This window comes from Rhynchophorus ferrugineus, unplaced genomic scaffold (genome assembly GCF_030347505.1).
Source record: "Rhynchophorus ferrugineus isolate W39M unplaced genomic scaffold, kcgeb_rfMv2 rfM5, whole genome shotgun sequence".
In the NCBI taxonomy this organism is placed as follows: Eukaryota; Metazoa; Arthropoda; class Insecta; order Coleoptera; family Curculionidae; genus Rhynchophorus; species Rhynchophorus ferrugineus.
The window spans coordinates 21,747,005-21,763,173 of record NW_027472584.1 but is presented as its reverse complement, the minus strand read 5'-3'; the positions used below and the strand labels follow the sequence as shown (position 1 = coordinate 21,763,173).

Genomic DNA, 16,169 nt, shown 5'->3' with positions numbered 1-16,169 from the left:
CAATTTAAAGTTATTTAAAATGAACTGATCTGTACAGCACAGAGTATCACAGAATTATCTCTATCCTTTCCTCTCTCAATATTAGTACGGGAAGAAATTTGTATATCTCCGTCTGTTATCACAAATAGAAAAATACGGAAAATGTGCTTTTAACTGAAATAGTAATTACTTTTTTCAGTCGCTAGTTTATTTACTATCGACTAGTTCGACTGTTTTGCGACTATCGACTGTTTTTATTATATTCAATCGATAGTTCCCATTAACATAGTAATTCAGGACATATCTCATTATTAGAAACATTCTCGGTATAATTTAAAAAACACATTCCTTTATATTACATAACACTATCTTTAAGGAAAAGTCTGGATATCTTTTGGCATGATTTCTAAGTTGGTCACTCGCTAAAACTAGCTCTGGAACCTATATTAAGCAGTAGTTTCAGCTCATATAAACCATTGCCCACAAAAAAGAAACTCTTAAAAATATAACACAAAAGCATCTATTGAAGGAAGTAATTGATAAATAATAAAGAGGAATAACAATTAAATAAATAATTCGAGTATATTTGTTAATATATAAAAAATAAAGTATAACATAACAAAAAGAAAATTAATTTATTATAGAACCGTTTAAACATTATGTTATTAAAATAAAATATATTATGGTTTCAGAAGCGAATATATAAATGATACAGTAACAGCAATAAATCTCGGGATTTGTCAAAAATATCTTATCCAAAAAACAACATTTTAATCAACATAAATACAGACAATCGCATATAAATTTGTTTGTTTTTAAAGCAGATCGGTAACATTTTATGACAGAACAAAAAAAAACGTCTATTTTTCTAAACCTTGAAATTGATTAAATTGGCTTACTTTAGCTTTGCTACAATGGATAGAAAATGCTCTCTTTATAGATTCTAATGTATTCTCTGAATCCTAGACCGTAAAATTAAATCGGCAGAAAAGGAATTCAATTTTAAATATTAGGCCAAATATCTATTTGACAAAAGATTTCCACTAACCGTTTCTTTCTTTCGCTCTAGATATATACTGAATACATTATTTTGACTCTTTGTGTATATACCAGTCAACGATTACTATCTAAAATGACGGAATCTGCGATTCTCATAATGGATGCGTCTTCGATTTACCTTTTCTTAATATTCGACCTATCGCTTATTCAACAAATTTATTCACTTCTCCTCTTCTCTCAAGTTTTGCATAGAGACAATATCTCAATATCAGCAAAGGACCTTCACCCACCTGAATACATACATAAGCATGCCATAAAATGCACTTGTGCTAACTTTTACATATTTTGTAAAGCTTATAAATATTTTCGAATCACATCTCACGCAGACACTAACAATATTGCCTCGAAATAAATCAAAATGACAGTATTAAAGGACGAATGCAAATCTGTACAAACTTTTTTGACAAGACGAAGAAAAAAATGCCTTCCGAGGATAAACACACAAAAAAGAAATCTATATAAATTAGAATGGATTGAGGTGTGACGTTTTAAGCCCAGCTCTGACCTTTATTTTTGTTGCCCTTTTATACGTTGCTTTAAAATAATTCGTTAATATTTTACACTATACAAAGGATATTCGGTTATTTATGAATAATTTTAAAAATAATCAAATATGTATATTTCTTTATATTCAAATATTACATAAGCAATGCTAAGTACTACATAATATTCAAGAAAATGGAAAAATTAGTTTATTCAAGGTATTGGCCATATGATTCCGTCTAAAAATAAATGTTTGTCATTTGAGCAAAACTATTATTCGAGCCATTTTCTAACATTTTCCAAATTGTGGAAGTGCTGCTCCTCAAGCGCGTATCCTATTGATGCCAAAAGTTGATAGTCAGATGGGGTAAGATCAGGAAAGTACGGCGAGTACGATAATATGTCCCATCCAAATGCCTTTAACGCTTCCTTGGTTAGTTTTAATTTATGAGACGGTAGTTATCGTGCTGCAAAATAACTTTACCGTATTTTAGGGCCCATTCTGGAAGTTTTTCGATCAATGAATGGTTAAAATTAAACATTTGTTGTCGGTAGTGTTGGCTATTAACTACATCACCCGGTTTCGACAGTCCGAAACACACCACACCACTCTGGTCCCACCAAACACAAAGCACTGTCTTGCGACCAAAACGATTTGGCCTTGGAGTCGACCAGCCAGCTTCGCCAGGTTTTCAAAATAATCCACTTTTCATCGCCCGTTACTATTCAATGCAGAAATGACTTCCGATCACACCTTTGAAGCAGCATTTGACGGTCATTCAATTGAAATGGAATCCATCTTCTTATCTTTTGGCCTTTGTCCCATTGCTCATAATTGGTCGCTAATCGTTTTTGAGTCACAATGAGCGCCGATCGTTTTTGAGTTTGAGTTCGGTCTTCATCTAATAACTCCTGCAGGTTCGCATTATGGCGATATTACTTTCGCAAAGCATAACATGTACAATTTCGTGTGGATCAAGTCCTGCGTCAAATCATAACATTACATACTTAAATCCAGCGACATCTATTAGAAAAATTAGACGAATAACTAAAACTATACTAGAACAAATCTCCATACCTCAGCTTTTGAAAATATACTGGGATATGTTACTTCTGCCTCATTTAAACTGATACATATAAAATGATGCTCACAAGCATGTATACTATAACCAATTTTTCAATTTTCTTTCATAGTAATTTAATTCGTAATTTAAAAAAATGTGAATTACTCACGTATCTAATACAGCACTACTTGAAAAAAATAAAATATGAAAACGTTATTTTACCAAACGTATAATATCTAGAAAGGGTTACATACAGACATTATTCAAAATGCCCCTAAACAAAAAGAAAAAAAAACAATAGAGGGCGCTTTGTTTTAAAAAGCCTGCAGTAAAAACGTGCATATAAAAAAAGCAAATATATATCAGACGGTGCAAAGAAAACGTAAACATTTTTATGTAAATTTAAAGAAAATAATTTTCATAAGGGAATATTTCCTAAATTATTTTTTCTGCCAGTTGTACAACGTGTTTTCGCATCGTGGGATTATAAAAACCCTTAAATAACGTGAAAAATTAAAATAACATATAGTTATTTATCAATTCCCTACGTACGTAACAAACACCATCATTAAAATGATGAATAACTTTTAATTATTGCATAAATAATATTTTTAACTGCTTTTTCCAAGTGCTGTTTATTAGTCGAATAACCGAATTTAAATTAAAATAAAACCGATATGTGTGTTTTTAAAATACCCGAATATATTTATAAGTGGTATATAAAGCATTCTATTTGTATTCAATTATATATATTCAATACTATCACTAATTTATATGATTCATGACTGTTATAAAATAATACAATAAAATATATATAATTAATTTTACTCTACGCTTCCAGTTTCATTAAATTACTTGTTTAGATTCCAGCAACGATATACAAACTTAAATAAATATAAATATAACAAAATTACTAACTAAAAAAAGTAATTAAACTTCCACAACTCAAGTATAAAGTGAAAAAAAAAAGTTAAATTAGCTTATTAAATAATTACTATGATATCTGAACATTGGTTAAAGGAATTCAGATTTTCGAAACTTACACAATAACCGATGTAATGTAAGTTTAAATCATTTAAGCTTCGGTTATTTACCTACTTGTCAAGTTGTAGATAAAATAAATACATACGAATGTTTGCTGAGTTGATATATTGTTATAATTTACTTTCACGACTTCAAAGTTAGTATCTAATAACGAGATATGAAAAAAATAATAACCAACCTGTAAATTATATAAGTATGTATGAGTTCTTAGAAAAAATATAGAGAAAATAACCAGCCATTCTCAACACCTATATTAAATTATTATATATATTTTAAGAATGCAAATTATACCAAATAGATTTTTAAATTTATTTTTCCTATATATATATATATATATATATATATATATATATATATATATACGGTTAAATCGGCAAGTGTCAGTGGTCACATAATGAATACGTTAGGAAACAAAATAATGTTTCATATTAAAATGTATGCAGCATTGTTTAAATCTATATGAAAGGAAATTATCTCTTGTGATGGTAATCAATCAAGAGCCTTAGTAAACCATTCCAAATGAATTATTAAGGTGCGAGTTTCAGGAAAATTTACCATAAATCAATCAAGCTCGCATTGTCAATTGTTACAGGAAGGAATTATGTTATCTAGGCCGAGAACTTATATAATTATAGAGAGTTCCACTTAACAATAGCAATTTTCTTAAATAATAGCAGTCGTTACTATTAATTCACATACAACTCGCCTTATATCAAACTCGCCTAGCAACTTTCGAATTTTAAAAGCCAAATAATGTTCAAGTGCTAATTATTATAAATTACCGTGCCATAAATAACAACCCACTTCATTATATCCACATCCTTATCAAAAAATATCTACACCTTTGGACAGTCTTAATATTGGCTTTGAAATATAGGCGTGATAAATCACACAGGATAATGCATAAAAGTCATAGCTTTAAGCTTGAAGCAAATACGGGAATAAAAAAAGCGTAAAAAGGCTTCAGAGAACTTCTTCGTCCCATTTTAGAATCCGAATGAAATATTACAATATAATTTTTTATGAAATTTGCCTCATTGGCTTTCAACTTACCATAAATTATGATTTTATAAGATTATAATTTTCAATAAAGGAATAGTCATATTTCACGTTTTGTACTTTAGCTTTTTATACGTCCTATATAAAAATATCAAGAAATTGTCTTTAAGAAGAGTTCTAGATAGTACTAGTATTAGATAACCATAACTATAACCTAATCTATACATTTCTAGAATATAGTTAAGAATGCAAATTATACCGAATCAATCTTTTTATATCAATTTTTCCTAAATATATTTATTTAAATATAGAAATAATATTTCTATATTACATTATCAAAATTCTTTATCAACAATAATGATCAATTAATATATAAATTAGCCTTTACAAAAAAAAGTAACACATAACTCATGCATAATCTATGGATTTTCAATGTGTCTTGCAGGAGAGAAGACAAATGATCCTATAATCATAACAAGTTCTATATGAAAATATCAATAAATTGTTCTTTCAAAAAGTATTTTTGTATAACTATAACTATAACCTGATCTATACATTTCTTGAATATAGTTAAGAATGCAAATTATACCTAATAGATTTTTTGATATTTATTTTTCCTATATATATTTATTTAAATATGGAAAAAATATTTCTATATATTATCAAAATTATTTATCAACAATAATGATCAATTAATATAAAAATTAGCCTTTACGAAAAAAAAGTAACACATAACTCATGCATAATCTATTGATTTTAAATGTGACTTGGTGGAGAGAAGACAAATAATCTTAACTCACAGATAACTCACAGATAATCTATGTATTTTCAATACGATTTGCTGGAGGAAAAGTAAATAATCTTATAACCAAAACAAGTTTAAATAGATGTAAATGTAAAATGATCTATAAATTTATCGAATATGTTTATTCGCTCAATTTAATCTGTATAACACAACATTAGCTTTAAATTAATTGCTAAAACAGTCACGTTTTTTAGAAATTCTAGCGATTCTGAACTCGTTTTAGCGTTGAAGAAAAAAAAAGCGAATTCCATTAAGCGCGCAAAAAGAAGCCGAGAGCATCCAAATGACCAATTATGTTAATTCTCGATACAAATATATCACCAGTAAAATCGACGATAAGCCTTATCAGTAACAGACATCAAATAATCTGCTATTCATTTCGCTATCCAAATCCCATACATATATTTTCTCAATCCGTTGGGCTGTCAACAAAACAACTAGATAGGTGAATTCAGGTTATTCGGCGCATTTGCCAAAAGTCGCATGAAGCTTGAAAAATGCGAGCTAAATTCTGCTAAATTTCAAGTTTTAAAGATATTTAACTGGTATTGATTTTAAAAGAATAAAATAAAAACAAGGATCGCCAGAAATTTACAGGTTGCATCATATCAACAAAAATTACCTGTTATATTTAACGCAAGATATCGATTGTTCAATCCCAGTAAAAATATTATTTAAAAAAATATTATAAAACTGTTATTAAATTTACAGAGTATTTTATAATTTTTTCATTTTTATCAAAGCTCTAGCCAAATATTGCAAGCAGAAAATACGTTAATTTGTACATCAACAGTTAAAATAAATTTGGCAACAAATATTAAGAACTCCTGTTTTGTTCCTGATTTGTTAGTTATCAAGACAAAGTAGGAAACAGTAGATTAACGAAATCTATAGAATGCAAATTAAAGACGCAAAATTCCAGATATATAAAATATATAAAATAAGAGTTTGAAATAAATAAATCTATTAACTGGGATAGAGTATAGAGGAGAGAGACATCGGAGAGTATGTTGAATAAATAAGCAAAGGGCAATGCAATTTTATTTAAAAATATGCGTAAAGAAATTATTATTTTAATTAGCCTGGATCATTTATTATTTTTTCAATATATATAAATATATAAATAAAAAAATAATAAAAAAAAAATATATATATATATATATATATATATATATATATATATATATATATATATACATTGGTGAGAATTATGGATAAATGCTAAAGACTATATAAATATATAAATGAAGTAATGAAAATTTGCAGCAGTTAAAATGAAAGTGACTACACAAATTTTCAATAGTTTTATTCATTTATTCAAATTTACAGAATATGTTATTAGTTTTTAAAATTTATAGCATATTACATTTAAGTACATTTTCCTTATAGTTCCTTTAAAGTATATCAGTACTTTCTGTCGCCTTTTTTTCTTCCATATTAATCTTTTACCTTTTGTTTTGATTTTATCACCATTTTCATATTTTTGGCAATCTCATTTTATTCTTCTATGAATTTTTATCCTTTTATCTTTTCATTACTTTTCTTTTGAATCAATTCGATATTTTTCGAATTTTCGCTTTGATTATTTTAATATATTTTATTTCGTCTTTACTTTCTATGTTTTTTGGTACTTATTTCCTATCATATTATTCTTATTCTTCCTTGTTTTCTTCTTGTTTATCCTATCACTGTATTCAATTTGCGACATTTTCTATTAGTTTTATCAACTATTATTTCTTTATTTATATGTCACTTTCCTTCTATCAGATTTTATCTAAAATTAATTATTTTCTTATGGCTCTAGTCTGTTTGTCAAAATATTCCTGAAATTTTAACTTAATATTAACTTTATTATTATTATAGTTATTAACATTAACCTAAAACATTTATTGCATTCCTCTCTATTTTTTGTGTCCTAACATCCAATTTTCAAAATTCTTGACTCTTATCCTCTATTTCGTGGTTTTATTCGTCTTTTTTCGACGTTTTTGCTTTGCTCTTCCGCTAGCTATTCCTTATTCCTTTATTTATTATCTTTGTTGTGAAGGTACCGCATGGTGATCACAACACGTATTCACACCATCATTGCCTTATTTATCTAAATTAATATATTGTTGTATTAACTAAGGGTTAATAATTTCGCCCCATCATTTTTGCAGTATTTAGTTATAATTCATGTGAGAAAATCTCAGACCAATTTCTTGGACTATAATTACACGGCAAATTTACAAATATTTTTTGAGCACATTTGACTTCAAAATCTATTTAAATAAACTGAAAACCCCTAGAAGTAAAGTGAACATTTCAATTCAGATCTGAAGTCGGAAAAATCTTCAGTTATCCTAAAATTCCAATAAAGAAGTGAGCAATTCTGGCTGAAATATAGGATTAAAATTTTCTCCTGATTTAACTCTTTTAAATCGACAAATTTCAAGTATCATAATTCGAAAAATATCGACGATTCAACAAATTTTATAATAAACTTACTTACTTCTAAGACAATATTTGATTTTTATTAAAACAATTATTTGTTTCAGGTGTAACAATGAGATTTTCTTATCGATTTGATTAAAAGGTAAGTTTTAGTGGTCAAAGTAATTTAAAATTAATGATGGAGCATTATTGGTGTTTAATAGGACCCAATTAATATATTACTGAGTGAAGGATGATCGAGTAATCGTATATAAAATATTTCTAACCTCAGAAAATATCCTAAAATAGCGTTGAATTGGAAATCACAAAAAGCTCCAGTCATTTTTTTGTTATTATAATATTAATTAGTTCTTAACATCTCAAAGTAACAAGACCTTTTACTCTAAGATGTAACTAATAACCCATAAGCTTCAGCATGGATAATTTCAGAACCTACGATATTGAGTTTGATAAATTACTAAACGGTATTCACCAAGGATGCTGAGAGTAAAACAGAAAACTATACATATTTTATACGTTCAAACATTAATTCATACGGATTGGATATTTTTCATAAACTGAATTTTAAATTCACAGAAAGCTAATTTGAAGGCGCCTGTTTCATATTAATCTCAATCTTTTCCTTCAAATTTAATTTTTTTTCGTAAATACTATCAACATAAAGAATTCAACGTTTATTTCGTATAGATGGTTGACAAATATTCGAATGTGTTATTTTCACAGGGTATGCCATTTGGTTTATTTAGATAAAATTGCTTTGCCCAAATATTTCTTAGCTCCAATTTAAAAAAATGTATTCCACATTGTCTTAAACTCTGGATGCAAATTCTTTAGAGGCAGATAATAATTACAATATTAGGGGTCTAATTATTAAAAAATAAATCTACTCGCAAGACAAAAATTATATCTATTGTTTTAAACGACAATAAGACAAGAATTAAACCAATCATACGAAGATTTTGTTTACTGAATAAATAAGCAAAGAACAATACAATTTTAATTAAAAATGTAGGTGAAATAGTTCTAACATTTAAGAAATACATAAGTTGCATAGATGGAACACGTAGAACAAATAGAAAACATTGTGAATTATTAAGAGTAATTTGTAAACATTTTAAAACTTTAATAAATATTAAGGTGTTTAACGGTTAAGGTAGTAGGATATTTTGATTGTAAATATATTCCTTTAATATACACTCCTACATTGTAAAAAAAAATCTAAATTGTAAAACGACCAAATTGAATTCGTTATTATTTTAATATAACACGTCAATTCAAAAGTTCCCGGCCTGACATATTGATGGCGCTAGTAGAATTAAATCCATATTTTTGTTAGTTAGCCCTAACCCTCAAAAGATGCTTGTATAAATTTCAGCTGTCAGATTATTAGTTTGTAAATTATAATATTTTGAGTTAAGCAACTTTTGTTATTGTGAAAAAAAATTGATAAAAAGGAATTTCGCGTGTTGATAAAATATTGCTTTTTGAAAGGAAAACATACGGTTGAAACAAAAACTTGGCTTGATACCGAGTTTCCGGACACTACCCCAACAAAATCAACTATCAAGGATTGGTATGCTAAGTTTAGACGTGGTGAAATGAGCACCGAAGACGGTGAACGCAGTGGACGACCAAAAGAGGTTGTTACTGACGAAAACATTTAAAAAATCAACAAAATGATTTTGAATGACCGTAAATTGAAATTGAATGAGATAGCAGACACTCTAAAGATACCAACTGAACGTGTAGATCATATCATTCACGAATATTTGGGTATGAGAAAGCTCTGTGCAAAGTAGGTGCCGCGCGAGCTCTCTTGTGATCAAAAACAATGAAGAGTTGATGATTCAGAGCAGTGTTTGAAGATGATCAAGGGTAATAAACCCAGGTTTTTTGCATCGATATGTGACAATAGATTAAACATGGCTCCATCATTTCATTCCGATGTCCACTCGACAGTCATCCGAGTGGACTGCCCACGATGGACCGACTCCAAAGCGTGGGAAAATGCAACAGTCGGCAAGATTATGTCGTCTGTATTTTAGGATGCGTATGGTATAAGCTGAAAATGAAGGATCATCAACAGCGACTATTACATAGCGTTATTAGATCGTCCGAAAGACGAAATCGCCGAAAAACGGCCGCACTTGAAGAAAAAGAATGTTCTGCTTCACCAAGATAATGCACCGTATCAAAAATCCATGAATTAGGCTTCGAATTGCTTCCTCATCTACCGTATTCTCCAGATCTGGCCCCCAGCGACTATTTCCTATTCAGAGATCTCAAAAGAATGCTCGCTGGGAAGAAATTATCGTCGAATGAAGAGGTGATCGCCGAAACTGGGGCCTATTTTGAAGCAAAGCACAAATCGTACTACAAAAATAGTATCGAAAAGTTGAAATATAATCAGTATATAACCGTTGAAGGAAAGTATGTTGAATAAAAAAAACTAATTTTGCCAGAAAAATATGTTTCATTATAGTAGGCCGGGGACTTTTCAATTGTCTTGTTATATGCTAAAGCCAAATATTTGTTTCAAAATTATTTAGATTTGCTTTACACAAATATTTCTAAGCTCCAATTTAAAAAATATATTGCAAATTGTTGTAAATTCTGGATGAAAGTGCTTTGGAGGCAGTTAGTAATTTTGAGACAACACAAATTATTATTAATTTCTAGAAGTAATAATAATTTATTTGTTTATGTTTGAGGTCTATTATAGTTGGCACCACCTTAACAAAAAATAAACTACTGGACCACACAATACTATATAAAATGTATTCTAGAAAATGTTCAGTACAATAATACTATAGTGAAATTACTAAAAACTTCAAGTTATTATAGAAAATAAAATATATTTTGGAATTTTTTAACGCTATCTTGTTACTAACAATACTCTTTACTTAATTTTATACTAAATTAAAAACGAATTTCGTGGAAAACAGATTAAGGAAACGCCCTTTCATAATATATACATTTAAAATGACCTCGAATATAATGTGACGTGATGAAAGCCCACCATTAACTAAAATCAATTTGTAACGCAACTCCCTAACAAATAAATCAAATCTCTCCTTCCTCTTGGGAACGCAAATGACAAACAAAGCAATTTGTTATGACAGAAGAAAACTAAATCAAAGATCTTGGGGAAACAGGTCCAAACTTCCTCAGAAAATGTTATATTAACACAATCTGACGCTCTCTAAAATAGGCAATTTAGTTTTAACCCTATATTATATAATTTAAAACATTTTATTACTTAAATTTTGTCATTGTGGGGCATTTATAAGTAACAGTTAAGCATTCAATTTAGATATAATAAATAAATCTATATTATAGTTCAAACTTTTATATGGTAGATTATTCCTCGTTTCTGTTGTGCGTAAATTAACTATGAACGCGTAATTTTTAAAATCAAATTCTGGCAACGTTGCAGCGTAAAATACCGGCCAGAAATTTTGAATCGGGAGCCAAATGCCTAAATTTAATATTTGAAATGATATTAGAGACACAAAATTTAAGTTTTAAGATTTAATTAATCATAATAATATTTAAGATTTAAGTTTCAAATTTTCTATTATTTTGGATTATTCTAGTATTGTTGAATGTATTGAAGAGTTATGACAAGTTTAGATAAAAAACGATTAAGAAAGGTATGGCTCTATATATCTTACATTTTTAGCAGAGAAAACAAATTGATGGGTCTGCTTTATCGGAAGGTATATTCACAGCTGTGAAAGAAAAACCCGACATATGCAAAAATTTTATCCGGACATAGATTAATAAAAGTCGAGAATAACAAGAATCGACTGTCCTTAATTTTTTATTTAAATGTCTAATAAACAGAGAACAATAAAGAGAAATTGTTTTTGCTAAAATACTAATAGTAATTGATATGGTTCATGAGTTGGAATTCTATATTTATCGGTGAGTTGTTAATTCACACGTGGTACATAAGACAAATCAGAAAGTAGTAGACTAACTAAAGCCAAAGAAGGCAAATTAAAAATAAAAATTAACATAAAAACATAAAATAATAGCTTGAAATGAATAAATTTACATACAAGACAAAAATTATATCTTTTATTTTAAACAACAATAAGACAACAGACAACAGTTAAACAGTTCAAACGAAGATTTTATATGCTGAAAAATAAGCAAAGAACAATGCAATTCTATTTAAAAATGTAGGTGAAATAGTTTTAACATTTAAGAAACACATAATTTTCATAGATAAAGCACATAGAACAAACAAAACATTTTAAAGTATTAATAAATATAAAGGTATTTAAGGGCTAATAAAATAAGATATTTTCATGGTATTTTGAAAAATCAATAATTAATTTATTGATTGTAAATATATTCCTTTAATATACATTGATAAATCGTAAAAAATAAACGACCCAATTGTATTCGTTATTATTTCAATATATATATATGCTGAAGCCAAATATTAGTTTATTCATATATTGCCTGTTTTAATATACAAGCATGTATTATTTTATTTTTTCAAATTTTGACCACAGGACGATCACTAGTAATTATAATTATCAGTGTTATTAAGAGTAATATTATAGAGCAACTAGGTATGAAAAATCTAATCGAAAAGGACGAACTAAAAGACCATAAATATATCCGGAATTACCACAGCCGTGATGAAAAAAAAAGCCTTAACCGCAACATATGTGACGTTCACAACTAGTTTTTGAATTATGAGATTTCTGGTTTTGATCCTTGTTACCCTCTGACACGAACAATAAATTTATTTTCTAGGCGCTGTCATGACCGAATATTATTCCCCTATATAAAGTATATTATTGCAAACATAATAAAAAAATTGACTATCCGTCATCCAAATTCAATATATTATTCCTCGACAGTAAGAACTTCATTTTCTCTTTGAGATTTTTCACCATTTTTACAAAGTTAATATAAACCAATCCTTATATAAGATGACTTACAGAGATATCAATATTTACCTTTAAAGTACTTGCTATTTATACACTTCGAGTTGAAAGATATGTCAGTATGGAACCTCCACTATTGAAAAATTACTGCTAAATATAGTAGAACTCTTTGTGCGTTTATATAAGCTTTTCTATGCATTAGAATAAATAAATACAGAATGCACCGTAACTTTGAATTACATAGATTTCGAACATGAACCCATTTTCATATATATATCACTGCACTTCGTTCCTGGTACCCTTCTACATCTAGCGAACCATCATAATCCTATTCCATGATCTTCTAATGACTATATGCTGGTGGTTGGTCAGGTTTGAAATATTTAGTATTTTATATGTTATATCCTTTAAGAACGTGTCATATTTCAGCTGCTTTGTTCCAAATATTTTATTAAATGGGAAAACCCTCTTGAAAATTTTACGATAGCCTTTTAGGTTTGTTAATGGGGCGAGGTACTGGGAAGATATAATTTACTCTTGAATAACTTGAACCATTTCATATTTTTCATTTCATTTACGGTTAGTTATTCAAAATATAATATTCGTATATATATATATGTGCTTACCACACTTATAATGATTTAGTTTTAACTTGAATTTATATTTAATATAAAAAGTATATGTTTCATATACAATTGTAGGTATGTTTAGTTACAAATAAGTACAGCTATAAAATAATTATTAATAGATTACTACTTAATACAACTTAGGTCAAGCATCTAAAAGCATCTAAAAAGACAAATTGATTTAAGTGTAGAAAAGCTTATTGCAGTCTAAACAACCCTATTAGGTACTATGTACTAAATGTACTATATATTATACAGAGTATCATTATAATAGATATTAAATAAGGCAAAAACATTGCAGTGATTGTAAATCCAAATAAAAAGTATTAAAAGCATTAAAAGTATTAAAAATTGCAAGCCTAAACGACATTCAATTAAAGTAAAGACAGAGGTTAGAGAACAATAAATTCATGCTATGCTAGTCATGCTAAATGGCTAGTCATGCCACATTCTTTACCTTGATCTTTTGGCTGTCATTAACCGCTTTAGACACGCAATTTGAAGTTGTTGAATAATTTTATAGAGGTATATTAAAAAGCAATATATCTCCAACAGTCCACAGAATATCACTCTAACTAATACAAGTTTTGAAAGAAGGTAAAAAAGTGTGAACTTCCATCTAGTTAGTAATTAATTAATTAGTAATAAGGAATATTATTAATTAGTAATATTTCAAGATTATTGATTACTATTATGGGCCTATAAATCCTTGCTACATGTCTGAACGACACTCACTTAGAGTACAAGTGTTCGAGAACAAGAAATGAAAGCTAGTTATTTTACTTTCTTTTCTCTGATCTCTTAACTGTCATTAACCGTTTTAGATATGAAATTTAGAGCTGTTGAATAATTTTATGGAAATATATTATTTCAATAATCCACAAAATATCAATCTAAGTATTTGTAAATTAAACACCACCATGAATAAAATAAAATGTTAAAGAAAAAGTGTGAAAGAAAGGAAGTGTGAATCGTAGTATTGCAAATTATGAATTCCATCTATTCTGAGAATCTATGGAAACGGAATATCACTTCGGATACATACGTCATTTGTGGTAAGATAGTTATTTCATACTATGAATAGTACGGGCCTATAAAGCTTGGTTTCTGTCATCTTACATTATCCGATAGTACGCCTTCTCACACACCGAATTTTTTTCAGTTTTCATCAAAAATATTTTCTGTAAGCACCATATTCGCCTGATTTAGCCCCGTCGGACTTTTCCCCAAATTTAAGCCGATTGATTTAAAAACTTTTAAGATATTTAAGTAGGATTATATTTTAAGGATTATCAAAAGGAAACTTACGAACGGTCTACTCTATATTATCTCGATTTTATTTTGACACGCCCCCCTTCATAATATATATTAGAATACGAACGCCATTTCCACCCCTCCACATAGCTCGTAAAACATTGTCATGAGTAGCGTGATATTAATAACCGTTATAGTATTCATTAGGTACTAAAAACTTAAACAGGAATATAGAGGAATATGTATTATCCGTGGTAAATTCTAAAATATGACTGTTTATTCTTGCGATATAGCGCCTTTTTTTTGAAATAATATACGGGAAATGGGAAAACGTTTTTCACGTGGATGATACTGGCAAATTAAAAACGTCCCGAAAGTAAATTTATAATACCGGATAGAATGGGGCGTAAACGCAAAATATGGCACGCACATTCCTTAATCCAGAAAATTACGTTAACCTGACACTTTGCCGGGTTTCATTGCTTAGAAAATGATGTTTGTATGCTATTAAAAATGTTATTATACAAAAGAAACGATCTTTTCAGAATATCAGACACATATTCATGAAAATTAATGTTTAAATATTCGTTCGAGACCTTTATTCAGGCTCCTGTATGATTATTTTTCCTAACGACATCCGTAATTAAAGCCCCCTATATTGTTGTACAATTACTTTTGTTTAAAGTTTCCTTCGCTACGTTGCCGCATTTAAAACTTAAAAGTTTTCCATAAAATAAACCGTTAAACGTATATAATAAACATATTCATAAACTCTTTTCTTCATAAAAACATTATTATATAAAAATAAAAAAAATTAAATATGTGATGTTAAAATATTAAAAGTATTAAACAATTTGTGTAGCAATGAAACGCAACGTAATAGCACATGCGGGTACTTATGTGGACTTATTTTATGAAAACTCCATTCAGACGGTGAAAAAAATTGTCGAAACCTTAAATGTTACTCCTATGAGCTTTTATAAATGTTTATGTACCATAAAAAAGATACAAAAGACAGGGAATAACTCCTACATGGGTTTTTCCAAAGTGTAATATTGAGCGGTTCGTTTGTCGTGCCTTATTTGTCAAACCAAATAAAAATACTGAGAATTATGATATTATAGCGGAATATTTTTTTAGTCTTAGCTCAATGCAAATATTTACGAACCTATAAGAGATTAATAACGACAAAATTATATTATGATATACAGTTTTTATCAATTTAAGAGTACTTTAATAAAATTAATATTTTGTAGCGTCACCAAATAATATGGATTAAAAAAAGAGCCTTAAAATATATTCCAAATCATTAGTTTTTTGATCTTTTCAGAATTTATATACGGTTACTGTTAGATATGATAATTAATATATGTTAGTCATCGCCATAGAGACATAATAGTCATTTTTCACTACCCTTTTCGATTATTACACAATTTTTGGTAACATGATGCACCGTTGTTTATTTTTCGTTGGCATATTATGAAAATGGCTATAACGTTTGTTAATTGACATTAAT

At 28.4% G+C, this 16,169-nt stretch overlaps 1 protein-coding gene across 2 annotated transcripts in view; it reads left to right on the top strand.

Annotated features, from left to right (window-relative positions):
- LOC143196900 (neuronal growth regulator 1) overlaps positions 1-16,169 on the top strand; it is a 367,357-nt gene that overhangs the window by 244,622 nt on the left and 106,566 nt on the right. For both annotated transcript variants that reach the window (XM_076404839.1, XM_076404840.1), the window contains exon 2: positions 7,971-8,008. The gene's annotated coding sequence lies outside the window, so the exon portion shown is untranslated. The remainder of the gene's footprint in view (positions 1-7,970; positions 8,009-16,169) is intronic.